A 16,237-nucleotide genomic window follows, 5' to 3' on the forward strand; every position below is an offset into this window, starting at 1 on the left:
TAACCTAAGAAAGCTATTTTTAAACCACAGTCTCATAGGGCTGAAAATGATCCCACCCCAAAAAAGTAAGCATTTTTAAAAAAACCTCTTGGCCACCTACTTCATCCTTGCACTCAATCAAAACCATGCTCCTAACATGGAAAGATGCTCTATATTGATAATTTTTAGAGAAGTGCAAACCAAAACTATAATGAGGTTATCACCTCATACCAGTCAAAATGGCCATCATCAAAAAGTCTACAAATAATAAATGCTGGAGGAAGTGTGGAGAAAAGGTAACCCTCCTACACTGCTGGTAAGAATGTAAATTGGTGAAGCCACTATAGAGAACAGTATTGAGGTTCCTTAAAAAACTAAAAATAGAACTACCATATGATCCAGCAATCCCATTTGTGGGCATGTATCTGGAGAAAACTCTAATCAAAAAAATACATGCACCCAATGTTCACAGCAGCACTATTTACAATCACCAAGACATGGAGCAACCTAAATGTCTACTGACAGATGACTGGATAAAAAACATGTGGTATATATACACAATGGAATATTACTCAGCCATAAAAAAGAATAAAATTATGCCATTTGCAGCAACATGGATGGACCTGGAGATTATCATACTAAGTGAAATAACTCAGACAGAGAAAGACAAACACATGATATCACTTATGTGTGGAATCTAAAAAAAAGATACAAATGAACTTATTTATAAAATATAAACAGACTCACAGACAGAAAACAAATTTATGATACCGAAGGGGAAAGTGAGGGGAAAGATAAATTAGGAGTTTGGGATTAACATATACACACTATTGTATATAAAATAAACAGCAAGGGCATACTGAGTAGCACAGGAACTATATTCAATATCCTGTAATAACCTATAATGAAAAAGAATCAGGAAAACAATAGATTAAATAAACTACTTTGCTGTGCACCTGAAACCAACACAACATTGTAAATCAACTGTAGTTCAATTAAAAATAATGAAATTAAAAAACAGTGCTCCTAAATTTAGTGTCCCCCAATTTAGCTTTGAATATTTTTCTAAAGGTATCCTGGCCTTCCCCCCATCTTTCATTTTGACAATCAGGGGCTTTCCTGATCATAACTTGAATTTTTCTCTCAAATTTCTCTAAATTCCCCCTCCTCCTCACTTTTCAATGGTCAGAACATGTGAAAGTATTTTTTGTCCATTAATCTTGCATTCGTTGTGCTTTTAGCAATCAAGCCCGACAAGAGCACAGTCACTCTGCTTTGCATTTACCTTCCTGCCTCTCGGCTCCTGATCACACATGCCTTTCACATCTATAACACACTTATGAATTAATCCAATATTCTTGATTTCTATTCAAAGCTCAGCTATCAAGATCTATTCCTATTTAGCTCTTGACTGCTGCCTGGGGGTGTGATGACAGTGAGATAACAGGGAAATATTAGTGCAAAATTTTGGTCTTTGAGGAATTTGCTAGGCTGCTGGCTTAGAGAAGATGCTGATACTGTTGTGATGAAGTATCAGGAATACGATTTTCAGTTTATATAATGCTTTGCTGTTTTCTAGGCCCACTCATGTTCATTTGATCTAAGATAGTCCCGTGATACAGATATTATCTTCACTTCTCAGAGAGAAACTGAAGCTCAGAATTGTTAAATGTCTTAACCAGGACCTCTCTGGATCATCTAACTCTCATTTTAACTCTCACCTACAGGCTAATCATTTCCAAATCTATTTCATATCCCAGAACTCTTCCCTGAAAAAGCCAAACTTTCTTGAAAAATTACCTACTTGTCAACTGCACCTGGTTGTCTCTAGGGAGCCCGAGTTCACAGGGTGGAAATCCAGACAATCAGCAGCAGGGGCTCTTCCTCCGCGGTTTCCTGTCGCAGGCGGTGGCTCCATGATCTGCATGGTAGCCCCAGCTGGGAATCTGGAAACCTAGCACCAGTGCATAGATGGGGCACAACATAGACCCTCAAGCAGGATTTGCTGTATGAGTGCTTCAGTGAGTGAGTGGTGGTGGGTCATCCCATCTCCTCAACCAGATTAATTGGTCATAAAATCCTGCTGTTTGTACATCATAAATCTCTCTCAAATCCTTCCCCCTTTATAATCCTCACCTTGCCTCCCTTGCTGGATTGTGTTAAGGCTAAAATGAGATTAATACACATAAAAGTGTTTTGCAAAGAATAAACCTCTAGGGAAAAAAAAGAAAAGAAAGGATAAATCCTTCTGGGAATCTGTTACTGAACTTACTAGCCCCCGTCTGCCTATTCCTTTCAAGCTATAATTTTTTTCTTTTTTCCCTCCTGACCTGCTGTTTTCTCTGCTATGGCTTCCAGAAGCCCATCACTCAGCTTGTACGTAAATACCGCTGATCTCTACGCACCAGCTTAGCAGCTTAGCTACATATCCTTTTATGTTTCTTGCTTCTGGTTATTTTTTATAGTAAAATATGGGTTCTGAGAAGGCATTAAGCTCCTCATTACGTAGCTTTTATAGCCTCCACAGCACCTCATACAACCTGAGGCATATAGTAAGTGCTTAATAAATGCTTATTGATGGAGAGAGCAGTCCTCCTCTGCGCCCCTCCTCCCCACTATTCTGAGTTTCTCTCAGAATTCTATTCCTTATTCTTCAAGACTTAATGCTTATGTCAGGAACATATCTTCCTAAGAGATCTGAGAAAAGAAAACAGGCTAGGTTAGCCTATCAGTTGGAATTTTAAGGAGTGTGCTCATTCTACTAAATGTACTAAGTGAACCAGGGTGGGCGCGCCAGACTGACCATTCATCGTGCTGAGATGATCGTGTTTTACCTGTGGACGAGGAAGAACGTTCTGGCTGACCTAGCGGATGGGTGCTGTCTGCTTCCTCAGGTTCCCTTTCCTCTCCCTTCTTTTTTTTGGTTGGGGGGAGATAATTAGACGTATTTGTTTATTTGATGGAGGTCCTGGAGATTGGAACCAGGACCTCGTGCGTGCTAAGCATGTGCTCTACCGCTGAGCCGCAGCCTCCCCACCGTCTGCCCTTCTAGTCACGCTTTTTCTCTAAACCAGGTTCACTGTTTGCTCCTGCTTGTTGAGTTACAATCTCTTTTAAATCCCGCTTCCCTGATCTGCCTCCCAGGTCCTGACTGGCCTGCTGGGCTGCCCCAAACTCTTCAGGCACCCATTTACAGAGAAGGCGTTCTCTGATTTACTCTTGGTTACATCCATTGTGTAGAGCTTGAACCAGGTAAATCATGGGTGACAACTTTCCAGGTCTCAAGGGCAGCCCACAGTTACCGCTGTAGAATAGAGTCAGAGAGGTAAGACTAGGAGGGATACTTAAGATTTAAAAGTCCTGGAAAATCTGGCCAAGGACTGTGCGTGCACCTTGTTCTAGGAATACGAGGGGCCCAAGGAGGTGTGCATTTGGGGCAGTGGGATGGCTTGATGAAATCCACGTTCAGGGGAAGTTAACCTCGGGCTGAGGATAAACTGCGTTAGAGGAAGGAGAAACCAAAGGCCAAGAGTCCAGGTGAGAAGCTGAGGCAATGGGGTTAGATGGAATCTGCAAAGCCAGGGCTGGGATGGTGACAGAGTACCAAAAAGAAATGCCAGCTGAATAGTCACATTGAAGAAAACACAACAAGACTTGATGACTGACGGCTGTGGGGGATGAAAAAGAGGAAAACATGATATACCACTGTTCTTTAGCTATGATTGTTATTGGCAGTGTTTTCAGTATTTTAATTAACATTGTACTTTGTTTTAGGTGTATGTTTATAAGCACAATATATATGTAAAACATTCTGGTCATCCACGGACAATGGCTCTGACACTAGAGAAAACTGGAATCACCCAACCATCCCCTTCACCACTTCGTGATCCCAGAGCAATTTCCTACCAGTTGGGTTTCCCATAGGAGGGGCCCTGGTCAGCCAGCCAGGCTGCCAAGTGTAGTTCCTCCTGCAGATCAACACACGGCCTCCAGGTGTGTGCATATGTGTGAGCAATGAGTCTCTGGGAGCTTGGTTAATGTGAGGCCACTGCTGAGAAAATGAGCCCCATCCGCTCCAACAATAATAATGACAACAAAATTAATCAAATTTCTAAAAAAATTTTTTATTTAACTAAAAAAGGGGAGTGGGTATAGCTCAGTGGTAGAGTGCATGCTTAGCATGCATAAGGTCCTGGGTTCAATCCCCAGTCCCTCTGTTAAAAAAAAAAAATTCTGAGCCTGAGGAAGAGTGTCAGGATCACAGTGAACAGCGAACTGACCAAGGTAATGTGCTCTGGGAAGGCCTCGCGGTGACAGTCTGCTCACCTCCTGGGCAGTCCTGCATCACTCTGTGCTGACTGCACCACTGGAAAGCCACATTGTTAAATACCACATTATCTTCATCTGGATTCCATGTGCTCTCCAGCTGCCCCCATTTATGGCTCTCTAGAAGCTCTACAGAAGATCTCTTTCACCATTCCCTCCTGGTTTTCCTCCTAGGAGTCACTCCACAGGTATGTTGCGCACGTGCCCATTGCAACACTGCAACGTCTGCACATGTGTTTGGATGTCTTTACAAACTTGGATGTGATACACATAATGCAACCTTAGTTTGGCCAATACTGAATTTTCCTTATGTGAGTCGGTGATACCATTATGCAAACGACAAGTTAAATCTGACCCAGGAGTCATTCCAAATCTTTTTCTTGCTCATGTCTTACATCTAATGAATCATCAGATCTCCTCTATCCATCGTCCCTTCACATCGTCTGCTTGGCCTCCCACCTCAGGCCCTTGATGTCACTCTTCTAGGCTGTGATGCTGGTCTTCTAACTGGTACCCTGTTCCACCTCTATCGACTCTTGTTCCTCCCAAAATACATCCTCCACATGAATGCTCAAATTATTTTTTAGGGTTACAATTCTGTTCATGTTATTCTCCTGCTTGAAACAACTCAGTGGATTCCCTGCCTGTGGGATAAACCCAAACTGGCCATCATGTCGTGCAAGTCCGTAGCTTCTTTTCCAGCCTCATCTCTTATCTCTTCCAGTCACCCAGGATCCCATCACACAGAGTCACCCGGATACACTAGCATTTTTGTAAACAGGTCACATGGTTTCACTCTTCCTTGCCTTTGCCCATATCTGGAATTTCTCCTTGTCCATCCAACCCTCCGCATGCTCCTGCAGAACTATTTACTCTTGAGACCCAGCTCAGGTGTCACCTCCTCTGAGAAGCCTTTGGTGACCCACTGAAGCAGAGCTGATGACTCCTTGTTTTGTGAAGCCACTGTACTGTTACCGCATGTTACATACTCTAGGGAATGCCTTATTTCCCTGACCCTCTCTCATGGTGAAGTCCGAGGCGGGAACTGTCCCTTACTTTGGTTTCAGCAGCACTGAGCAAAGCGCCTGGCACAGGGGACCAACCTAACAAAGGCTTGTGACCCTGGAGAGTGAGGAGGACACTGGCTGGGTGCCTCTCCTGGCTCTGCCACCGGCCAGCACTTTCACTGCTCTAGATTTCCGTTTCCTCAACTGTAAAATGGGAAAAATTACAGGATTTTTGTAAAGATAAAATGATATAATTCATGTAAATAGCACAGTGCCCGGGGCTTATACCGCAACAAATGTTAGCCGCTGCTATGATCACGCCTCAGGGCCTTGTACAAGTTTTTAAGAAACTCTATGTGACTTTTCTAACCAACTGAATCCACTGATGCCACCCTTTTTCAAACTACTGCAGCACTAGTTGTAGCGTTCATTTTCATATTTATATTCTGCTCGTATTTGTGTATCAACCTCCTGGGCAGTTTTTAAACTTGGGAGAACTGGGATGTGTCTTACACTTTGTGGGAGGCAGAATTCTAAGCTGACCTCACGTGACCCTCATCCTTGTGGAATCCCCTCCCCTTTGAATGTGGTATTACCCCGTGACTAGGTTACATTAGACAACATAGCTGACTTTAAGGGAGATTACCTAGTCACATCAAAGCATAAAAAGCAGAAAGTTTTCTCTGGCTGGCGGCAGAAGAGGAAGTCAGAGAGTCCAGGCACAAGAAAGACTGGACGTGTCCTTGCTGGCCTGACGGTGGAGGGGGCGCTGTTGAAAGGACCTGAAAGCAGCCTTTGGGACCAGAGAGCAACACCCTACTGCCAGTCGGCAAGGAAACAGGTTATACAGCCTCAAGGAAATGGATCAGATCCTCCAGACCAGAGTTCACTTAGGTCAACATCTGGATTTCAGCTTCGTGAAACGGTGAGCAGAGAACTCAGCTATGCCTAGACAGATTCAACCCTGCAGAACTAGAACTGGATATGTGGGTGTTGTTTGAAGCCTCTGTGATAATTTTTGTTATGCAGCAATAGAAAATTAGTATTTCCTTTTAATGCTTTAGTTATTGAGCAAAACATTATTTAACATCATGTTCAATAAATATTCATGGAGAAAACATTAATAACTGAAATCACAGTAAGGTCAAAATGTCAACGGGACTTCTCTTTTATCAAAAATAAAAAAGTTTTTAAACATAGATTTTAATTTGAACAATATCTGTCATGCTCGTTTTATTATTTATTAAATTGCTTAAAACACATTCTATTCCAGAAGCAACGTTTTTGTAAACCATGAAAAGAATTACTTACAGCAGAGGTGCATGTAGACACACATTTCATATACCCAGGAACTACATTTTAGTTTGAGGACAACCAAAAATCAGTTAGTAGGATTATTTTACTAACTAAGGTAATCATCAAAAGGATTTATAGGCAAAACATCTTTGCATAAATTACCATTACAAAGAGTGATTCTACATAACAAATATTTCCATGTCAATGCAGAAGGTCCTTGGAAATAATGCTTTATTAATTTGTTCCCCAAATTTTTTATTAAAAAAATTTGGCAAGTGCTGTGTACTACATACCCCCCGTGGAGAGTCACAGTAATGTTACCATATTAAAAACTCAATGAAGTTGTGAAGTGAATCTATTTTTTTTTAATACAGCATTCTGCCAGTATAATTAATTCAGAATCTTTGCTTTGAGAAACATCTTGACATCTTGTAGCATCTGAGAAATGCTGACCTAAAGAAAATTTTCACTTTCCCCAGACAAAGTATCAAATCAAAATATTAGCAGGGGAAAAAAGGATTTCAAAAATTAAATTGACGAAAGATATTTAGGAGCCAGAAAAGTGTCTCCCCCCTTTCACCATTGGCTATAGCAACTTTTCACTATTTTTTTTTGAGACAATAAATTGGAAAAGTGATTTTTAACAACTGTATTAACAAAATACCTATACAGTAAAATGAATGTCCCAAGGAGACTTCTAGAATAGCTTTAGTGATTGCCTATATCAATTTGTGCATTACTGAGGTGGATACACTTCAGAATTACTTGGATCAAGGTGTTTTCTGCCATCAAATACCCTTCAATTTAATGCAGACAACACTTCAATCTGACAGACTTCTTAAGGAAAGGCATTTTTAGGTGATGTCCACTGCTGAGGAGAAGACAGAACAGGATCAGATTCTGGGCTAGGATTCTTGTGCTGTTAAATACTAGAAATGCTAAAAGAGATTCCATGTATAAAATATGAAAATAAATATTTTAAAATTGAATTTGAAACAGAACTATGATGTGCTTCCAAAAAGGAGGAATAACCTTAGGATTCTAGCCAAATTTTTGCTTTCGTTCAGTGGTTCTCAAACTTCCACAGTGTTCAGGAACTACTGGAAGGCTTTGTCAAGCACAGATGGCAGGGCTGCATCCCCAGGGTCCCTGGTCCAGAGGTTTGGGGTGGGGCCCAGGAATCTGTATTTCTAACAAGTTACCAAGTGATGCTGATGCTGCCGGTCCAGGAAGCTTATTTTGAGAACCACGGAGAACCTACTTCTTGTACCAACTCCCTTGAGATTCTCACTCAACAGGTCTGGGAAAAGCTTCATAGGTGGCTTCAGTGTGTGTCCATCTCAGAGATCCTTTTTAGCTCTGAAGTTCTGTGTTTTGGGATTCTGGTACAGAATATCCTTGTTCTGGCTCTGCATCTCAAATCCTTTGTAGTTCTCTCCACAGGTATTTCAGCACACAAAAGCAAAACCAGAATGCTTGGAGAATAAACTGGGAGACAAAAGCTTAATTAGTTTTACAGCTAATCAGCAGAATTTACCGGAGGAGGAGGTTGGAACATGCAACTACGGATTCTCACTCGTCTTTGCTCCGACCTCCTTCCAGTAACCTGGAAAATGCAGAGCTGACTGAGCTGACCATTAGGGTAATTAGAGAATGCCCAGAAGTCTGCAACTACCACATAACTTCTACATCCATCTTCCTTTTCCTATTTCCCTTTGCATTTGTTTAATTGGCTGTGATTCTAAGACTCAATTTAGTATCAGCCATAAAGCTGTTCTGGTAGAGCAGTCAAGAGTCAGATGGATTCAGGTCCTGGCTCTGTCATGTAGTTGCTGAAGGACTCTGGGAGAGGTATTTCATATTTCCTGACCTCAGTTTCTTTTTCTATAAAATAGAAAATACTTCATCTCATTGTTGTTAGGTGTCAATGAGAAAATGCAGGAAAAGCACATAGCCAGTGCCTGGCACAGAGTAAGGGGGCAATAAATAGCACACGATTCATTTTACCAACAAAAATTCTATGAAAGTCTTAGAGCAAGTGTCAATTTCAATCTTGAGAAGCAAGAATTATATTAAGTATTTTTTTCCTTCCTTTTTTTTTTTAATGAATGATCAGATAGGCAGGGCTGGGCCTGGCCCCACAGGCCTGGACTCACTATAATATTTTTCAATGAAACAACCAAAGATGTCACTTTCAATGCAGAAGTTCCTGCCACCCTTAAGAACTACCTTTAGTAAGGACCAAATATTATCAGGTATAAGACCTCTGACTCTAAGATGCAGCTTTATATGCTGTAGAACTTAGAAAGAAAAAGGGCCAACAAACTATGAGATGATGCTTTCTTATCACTTCCAATTTTCATTTTATACTTTATGAAGCTGCTCTTTCAGACTTAGATTTTTTAAATATCTATCATTCTTTTGCATACATAAAAGGCAAAATACAGGCAAGACAAGCTGATTTAAAATATTCCTAAGTTGTCTTCACATTCAGAGTCCCAGCCTTCTGAATACTTGCTTGACTCAGAGTCCTGTCACTGCTTATTCACTCAGTGTCATCCTTTGTACCATCAAGGGCGCTGACGGTGCAGCATTTCTTAAGAGAATCCAAAAGTATTGAAAGCTCTTGGGGCTGGACTCTTTGCTTGACTATTTTTGATTCCTGCTTCAAGAATACCGCCAAGCACATGATGATTTATCAGTTCCCCTACTCCCTTTCCCATAAACATTTGGTTCCTAAGGATTAAAAGAGTGCCCCTCTCTTCCTTCTGGGATTTTACTGCAAGTAACTGACACCCATCTTCCAAATCTGAACACTGGTGTTTTTGGTGTTCATGGAAGTGCGGACAATGACATCTGGGGCCTGGTCAGCAGACTGTGAGAATCTTCATTTAGAAGAAGCATCTTGATTTCATAGATGATGGTAATAAGTTAATCAAACCCTGAACTGCACCTTAGCAGAGGTCAGCTCTGTCGGTCGTTTGCAGAAAAAACAGTAGCGATATTATTAATAGCGTTCACATTGCACCTAATTTTCCCTCCGTAATAGCCGGATTGAGATAAAATTCACATGCCATACAATTTACTTATTTAAAGTGCAAAACTTCATGGTTTCTAATATATTCACAGAGTATAACAATAAATCAATTTTAGAACAATTTCATCACCCCAAGAAGAAACACTGGACTCATTAGCAGCCAATACCCCTTCCTTCCCCAACTCCCAGCCCTCCTAACAATTAATCTACTTTTCAGTTCTACAGATTTGCCTATTCTGGATATTTCGAATAAATGGAATCACAATGTGTGACCTTTTGTGGCTAGTTTTTTTCACTTAGCATATGTTTTCAAGGCTCATCCACATTATAGCATGAATCATTACTTCATTCCCTTTTATTTTTGAATAATATTTAATTGTACGGATAGATCATATTTTATTTATCCACACATCAGGTGATGGACACTTGATTTTTTCCTGCTCTTCTTGGCTATCATGAATAATGCTGTTACGAACATTCATGTACAAGTTTGTTTTACAATTTTAATTCCCTTTTTTTTAAGAAGTGAAGCAACAGAGTGCAGTATTTTATTTTTTTATTTATCTTTTTTTGGGGGGGAGATAATTAGGTTTATTTATTTATTTATTTTTAGAGGAGGTACTGGGAATTGAACCCAGGACCTCGTGCATGTTAAGCATGTGCTTTATTTAGCACTTGAGCTACACCCTCCCACTCCGTGTACAGGTTTTTGTGTAGATGTCGTCGGTTTTCATTTCTCCTGGGTACATACCTGGGAGTGGAACTACTGGGTCATATGCTAACTCTATGTTTAACCGTTTGAGGCACTGCCAGACTGTTTTCCAAAGCAGCTGCACCATTTTACAATCCTACCAGCAATACACCAGGCTCCTGATTTCTCCACATCCTTGCCAACATTTGTGATTATCTGTCTTTGATTACAGCCATCCCCGTGGGTGTGTAATGATACCTTCATTATGTGGCATTGCACTTATTTTTAAAGTACTTTCACTTTCACCTCCGATCCTCACCTCTGTCAACATTCTGTATCCACAATCAAGGAAGCAAACACTGAATCACTGACTTGCTCAAGATAGCTCCGTTAGTGACAGCAAGTGAACTAACCTGCTTCTGGACTCTCATTGCTTTCCTACCACACCAGGCTATTCTAACCGCAGGAGAGAGTAAGGTCGGCTGCAGAGTGAGGTCAAGAGTGACGAGAGAGCATGGATAAGACGGGGAGGGTGGCAGGAGGTTGGTGCTGCTGTATCACGTTTGGTGACGTGCTGTTGCTACTGGTTTTCACAAGACAGCAATACCTAGTGAACCGTGTTGAGCAATAGCTCAGTAAGATGAGGCTGATTTTGGGAAAAGGCCCGGTTATAGCTTGGGAAGTATAGAGGCAGAAAAAGTCCAAAAATTCCAACAAAGCCCATATAGCTCTGCCTTCAGAGCCTACAGGAAAAGGCTGTGCAATCCAGCTTAGTCTGTTTTTGCCACATCTGCTTTTGGAATTATTACACTAAGGAAGAGTAATATTCCAGGTCTGCCTGCTTCCCAGCAGGTGCAGAAGATACAGGCAGCCTTGGCTGGTAAGGTGAATTCATTATTTTTGGTGTTGATAAACTGAGAGACCGAAAGAATTTTTGCTTACGCTTACATCTTCTATTCATGAACTATCTACTTTATCTGCAAAAAAATCAATATTTTATGAAATAATCTCCTTGGAGGTTAAGTGCTGTAGCACCACCCTTTTCTAGTTTAAAGAAAATCTGCATGTTACTAAGGGGAAAAGGCCTTTAAAGGAAGCGTTCCTACCTTGCTAGTAAAGCCTGCTTCCAATCGTTGGGCCATGAAACTTCACTGGAGTCACAGAGCGCAACAACAGGTGGACTGGCATGCAGAACGTCTACTGAAGCCAAAAATTTTCTTCAGGATTTTTTTTTCCCCGAAGATGTGCCACAGTCTTAGGACGATAACAAAATGAGGTTACTGGTAGGGCCCACTCTCTGAATATGCTGGTGCGGTGAAAAGGACTGGTGTCCTTTGCGCATCTGAGGCCTGCGGGGCTTACCCTGATCGCGCTGCCAGCAGCTGTTATGTGTAGCGCCTGGCGCTGTTTTGGTGGCTGTTTTTTTTAATTGGAAGGCAGCAGATAACAACATGAATTAACCTATGTCTAACAACTTTTAATGATTATATTTCGCTTCCAAACCCTTGTCTACACTTCATATAGTTGTACTCAACATGCATATACTATTCTGTATATTCTTTATTAGTCTGACACAATTTTGTAAAACTTCCTACTTTATATTGTTTTCATAAGAATGTTCGTGTCTGTGTAACATTCTGTCATGAAGAGCTAAACCTTTTCCTGCTGTTGGACACGAAGCTGGCTTCCGGGCTATATCCTTAAGGATACGCGTAAGGTTTTTTCTCCCCTTTTGTTATTTCATTAGGACTCATTCTCACGGAGGAAAGTGTACAGTTACTGAATCCTATACACCACAGACGTGATGGGAATTAGTCATTATTTTTGTAACTCTATGAGACAGTATTTTTAAAATTCCCATTTTGCAGGTAAGAAATGAAAGTCGAGAGAGGTTAGATGAGAGGATGGTGACACTGGCTCCACCTGTGGGCATGTAACTTGTGCGTCTCAGAATTCTCATCTATAAAATTGATAGATCATAAGAGTTACCACTCATAGGGCTATCGGGAGGTAACAGCTATGAAGCACCTGGCGTGCCTGGCACACGGTAAAACCTCAAAACGCAGGAACAGCAAGAACCACGAGAACAGTCCTGGCTCCGCTGTCACTACGAAGTCACGTGTCCCAAGACAAATAACCAGAAAGGGGGCTGGCCTACCTGACACCAAAGCTCTTGCGCTTCCCCACTCTACCACACTGCCTTCCTGTGGGAGGGCCAGGTCAAAGAAGAGCTTTCTTCTTTTGCCATCTTCTACAAGTGTTCTAACAATTTAGAAACACCTGGCACTGTTTTGTCTCAGCTTCTCAGATCACAATCAGCCTGAAGTCTTTGCTCCCACAAGCCACTCGTTTCTTATCTGTGTTTTCAACACCTCCTGCTGAAGGTCCTTTTCTTTGCGTCCCACAGCCATGCAAGGTCCTTGGCTGGGCAGGTCACCAAGGGGGCCCGAGAGCTCAACTTTTACCAAGCAGCCTGAGCAGTCAGACCTGGAGACTCAAGAACCCCCATCAGAGCAGGGTCCACGGCGGCTGTGGACTAGGTGTGGTGCTCCCCTCTCCCGGAGGAGGTCGGGGAGAAAGCAGGAAGGAGCAGTTATCTCAGAAAGACAACAGCACCCTGACTTAGGTCTCTGGCTCCTAAGCTTCAGCTCTGAGAGAAACTCCAGAAACAGGAGGCACTGGTCAGTGGCAGGAGCATGGGCAAAGCCCTCGGCCTCCTCTGACCGTGCCCTTCTGCTCACCTGGGGAGGAGCGGCTTCGCCTTCCCGCTAGGGGATGCTGGGACTAGGGGCAGTGGAACTGGGTGAGTAAAGCCTGAAGACTGGGTGGGAGCTCCGACCGCTGAGCCTGTGCTCGCCTTCCTCAGGGGTCTGCTAGGTGGCAATGACTCAGGCGGGGATTTGCTTCTGTGGGTGAAATATGATTATCTGTCTTCTAGCTCCTCCTCCCCCATGGACTGTCCCTTCCTGAGGGCTGGGATCACCACGTAGCATCCAGGGCTCCCTTAAATACTGATGGAATAGAAGGCTCCGATGTATTGTGACATAAGAAGAGGGCTGGGACCCTGTGCCAGGCACTCTGCTGTGCTTACTTGTCCACATCAAGACTGCAAGGCAGTAGCATTCCCACTCACCTATAAGTGAGTCAAGACTTAAAAGTAGCTTTCCTGAGGTCACAATAGCCAAATATTTGGGGAAGCCAGGGTTCAAAGTCAAATATGTCAGATGATGAAAAACTTGTGTTCTTTCCCCTTATGTTGGAATGCCTTCTGCAGCCCCCAGATCTACACCCTCCCCCTGCCCAACCTCACATGTCAAAAATTTTAAAAAGCAAACCAGGTGTTAATTATTTTTAAATTTTATTTAATGTTGAGAAGAACTGTTTACAGAAACTGTCAGTGGATTTATGTAGTCTGGTAAAACTAAATTGAAAAGGCAGACACTTTTATAGCATCTCATCCTCATGTGGTCTTAACAGCCTGATCCCAAGCAGGGAACTCCATGTACTGCAGCCCCAGCAACCAGGCAACTCGTTTCCTAGACTGTTCTCTGCATAAAACTTTTGACTCAGGGCTCCTGTCATCAGCCAAATGTGAACACGAAATGTCCTTCCTCAGGTGGGAGGAGTGAGGTAGATGATCTTGAACCACTTACCCTTTTTCATGACAAGCCACAAACTAATTAGGAAAGTCAGAGGGCTGGGGTAAAGGAAATCTGCATCATTTAGAAGGGATCACTTAAGTCCAGAGCCCTTCCCTTTTTAGGAATCTAAAGAAGATAACTACTGTGAGGGGAAGGGAGGGTAAGATCATGTTTACCCACAAAAGTACTAACATCTTACCTTCCCTTGCTGATTACTGAGCTTATGTAGGCTGATTAGGTGACACTGGTTGCCACAGGTTGACCAGAAGCTCTATGAGCAGTCCTATACATATTTCTTTGATTGAAAAAGAAGAGAAATACTGAACTACGTGTGAATGCAGAGTGCCTAGAAGACACGAGATTCCAAGAGGTGAAGTCCGTAGGGGAAAAGCTCATAGGTATAAAAAACGATGAGAACCATGGGGCCGACCTAGGAAGCTGCCAAAAGAATCAGGGAAACTTCCTCAACTGAAAACTGCGTGAGGTCGAACTGTTTTTTGGAGACCTTGAGTGTCAGAAAGAATCGTGTTCTTTCACAAATAGGAATCTCTGGATTGTGAGATGGAGAAACCAGCAAGGGTGTCCTAAGTGGCGAACGAGACAGAGATGTCTGTCTGTTCCTCACCCGGGGCTCTGTTACAACGCACATGGAGGCCCGTCCCTCTATCTGCCCCAACTTAGTGACATTTCCTGCTCAGGGAGGCCTCCACTGCTGTCAAGGCTACTAGTTCTGAAAGGGGGATATAATGTGTGTTGGAACAAACTTTATAGTTCATTGGGTACATCAATGACAACTAAGGAGGTAAAAGTGGCTGAGTTATTATCAAAAAACTGGTTGCAAAAATATCTGAACACTCTTTTTGCACTGAAGATCCTGCATACATTTTCCCACACTTAAAAAGTTTCTTGACAGAGGTCTGAAAAGTGACCATTTCAAGCAGTGATTCTGAAACAGAGTTTCAAGAAATCCCTTAGGCATACGAGGCACCATCAGGCGATGGACGCAGACCTGATGAGCTGGCACTGGCTCCTCCCTATGCTGAATCAATATCATGCCAGATTTCTGTACGTTGAGAATGACGGACAAGATTTCCACAGTTTAGAGAAAAGCTGGACGGGAGTGGATGACCTATTTCAGCCAAGAGAGGGGCTCAGGAATGCTGAATCAGCAGCCACACTGTGACTGATGTCTACACATGTAAATATGCCACTGCCCAACGTGTCCCTCACCCCTGCCACGGATGTCCAAAACGAAACCATAAACACTCTAAACTGCACTGTCTTCTCTGTCTCCTCTTCCTCAATGCTCTATGTCAGACCACGTCTCTAAGCACACTAATATGTATCTATCACCATTCAACCAGGACTGCAAACTCTAGGCTAGCCTTCCTGTTGGATTTTGTGCAGAACGTGCACAAGATTTCCAAACAGGTGGTGGCAACAAAGACACGTTCATCTTCACTCAATGAAAGAAATTCAAATTAAACAATGAGGCCTATTATTCACATATCAGATTAACAAAATTTTAAGATAATAACAACAATAATAATAATAGTTTCAACACAGGTGAAGGTATGTGAGGGGGAAAGAAATTCATACACTCACTGCTGGTTAGAGTGTAAATTTGTGCACCATGATAATAATTATCCATGTAGATATCTTTTAACCAATACTAATTCCACTTGCACGAATTTATCCTACAGATCCCCTCACCAAAGTGGGAAAAGAAACATGTAAACATATTTTTAAAGCACTGTTGGCAGTAACAAAAATTATACCAATAGGGGGATGGTGAAATAAATTATGATATCCCTGTGAGGTGGAATCTTACGCAGCTCTTAGAAAGGACCTAAACCTATGATATGGAAAGACGTTTACTGGTATATATGATATGGTCTTATTTGTATAACAAAAATAAACATGTCTGCATATGCATAAAAAATTTGAAGACCATACCCTGAACCAGCTCTATCTCTGGAGAGTGGGACTTAAGGGCGAGGTTGAGAATGAGGACTTTAAGTTTTTATTGTACAAACTTCAGTATTTTTGGAATATTTAAGAGGGGCTTAAACTGCTATTACAACTTTAGAAATTAAAATGAATGATGGCGTATCCTGTGAGGGGTATCCTGAGCCCACTGATTAAAGCTAATAATCAGGAGAAGGGGAGAACAGGCCTCAGCCATAATAACAAGTCTATCAGGAAAGGAAAAAAGGTGAACTTTCACACAGAAACCCTAGGCACAGTGGTTGTTCCACTG

At 42.1% G+C, this 16,237-nt stretch overlaps 2 long non-coding RNA genes across 2 annotated transcripts in view; both read right to left on the reverse strand.

The window, feature by feature from the left end:
* LOC116283346 (uncharacterized) overlaps positions 1 to 16,237 on the reverse strand; it is a 103,416-nt gene that overhangs the window by 27,471 nt on the left and 59,708 nt on the right. The gene's annotated exons all lie outside the window — the stretch shown is intronic.
* On the reverse strand, positions 6,959 to 12,380 carry LOC140701081 (uncharacterized). The gene is made up of 2 exons (XR_012079901.1): positions 11,443 to 12,380; positions 6,959 to 8,096 (listed from the first exon to the last, which is right to left on the reverse strand). It is a non-coding gene; the product is annotated as an uncharacterized lncRNA (long non-coding RNA).

Source organism: Vicugna pacos, chromosome 14 (genome assembly GCF_048564905.1).
Source record: "Vicugna pacos chromosome 14, VicPac4, whole genome shotgun sequence".
In the NCBI taxonomy this organism is placed as follows: Eukaryota; Metazoa; Chordata; class Mammalia; order Artiodactyla; family Camelidae; genus Vicugna; species Vicugna pacos.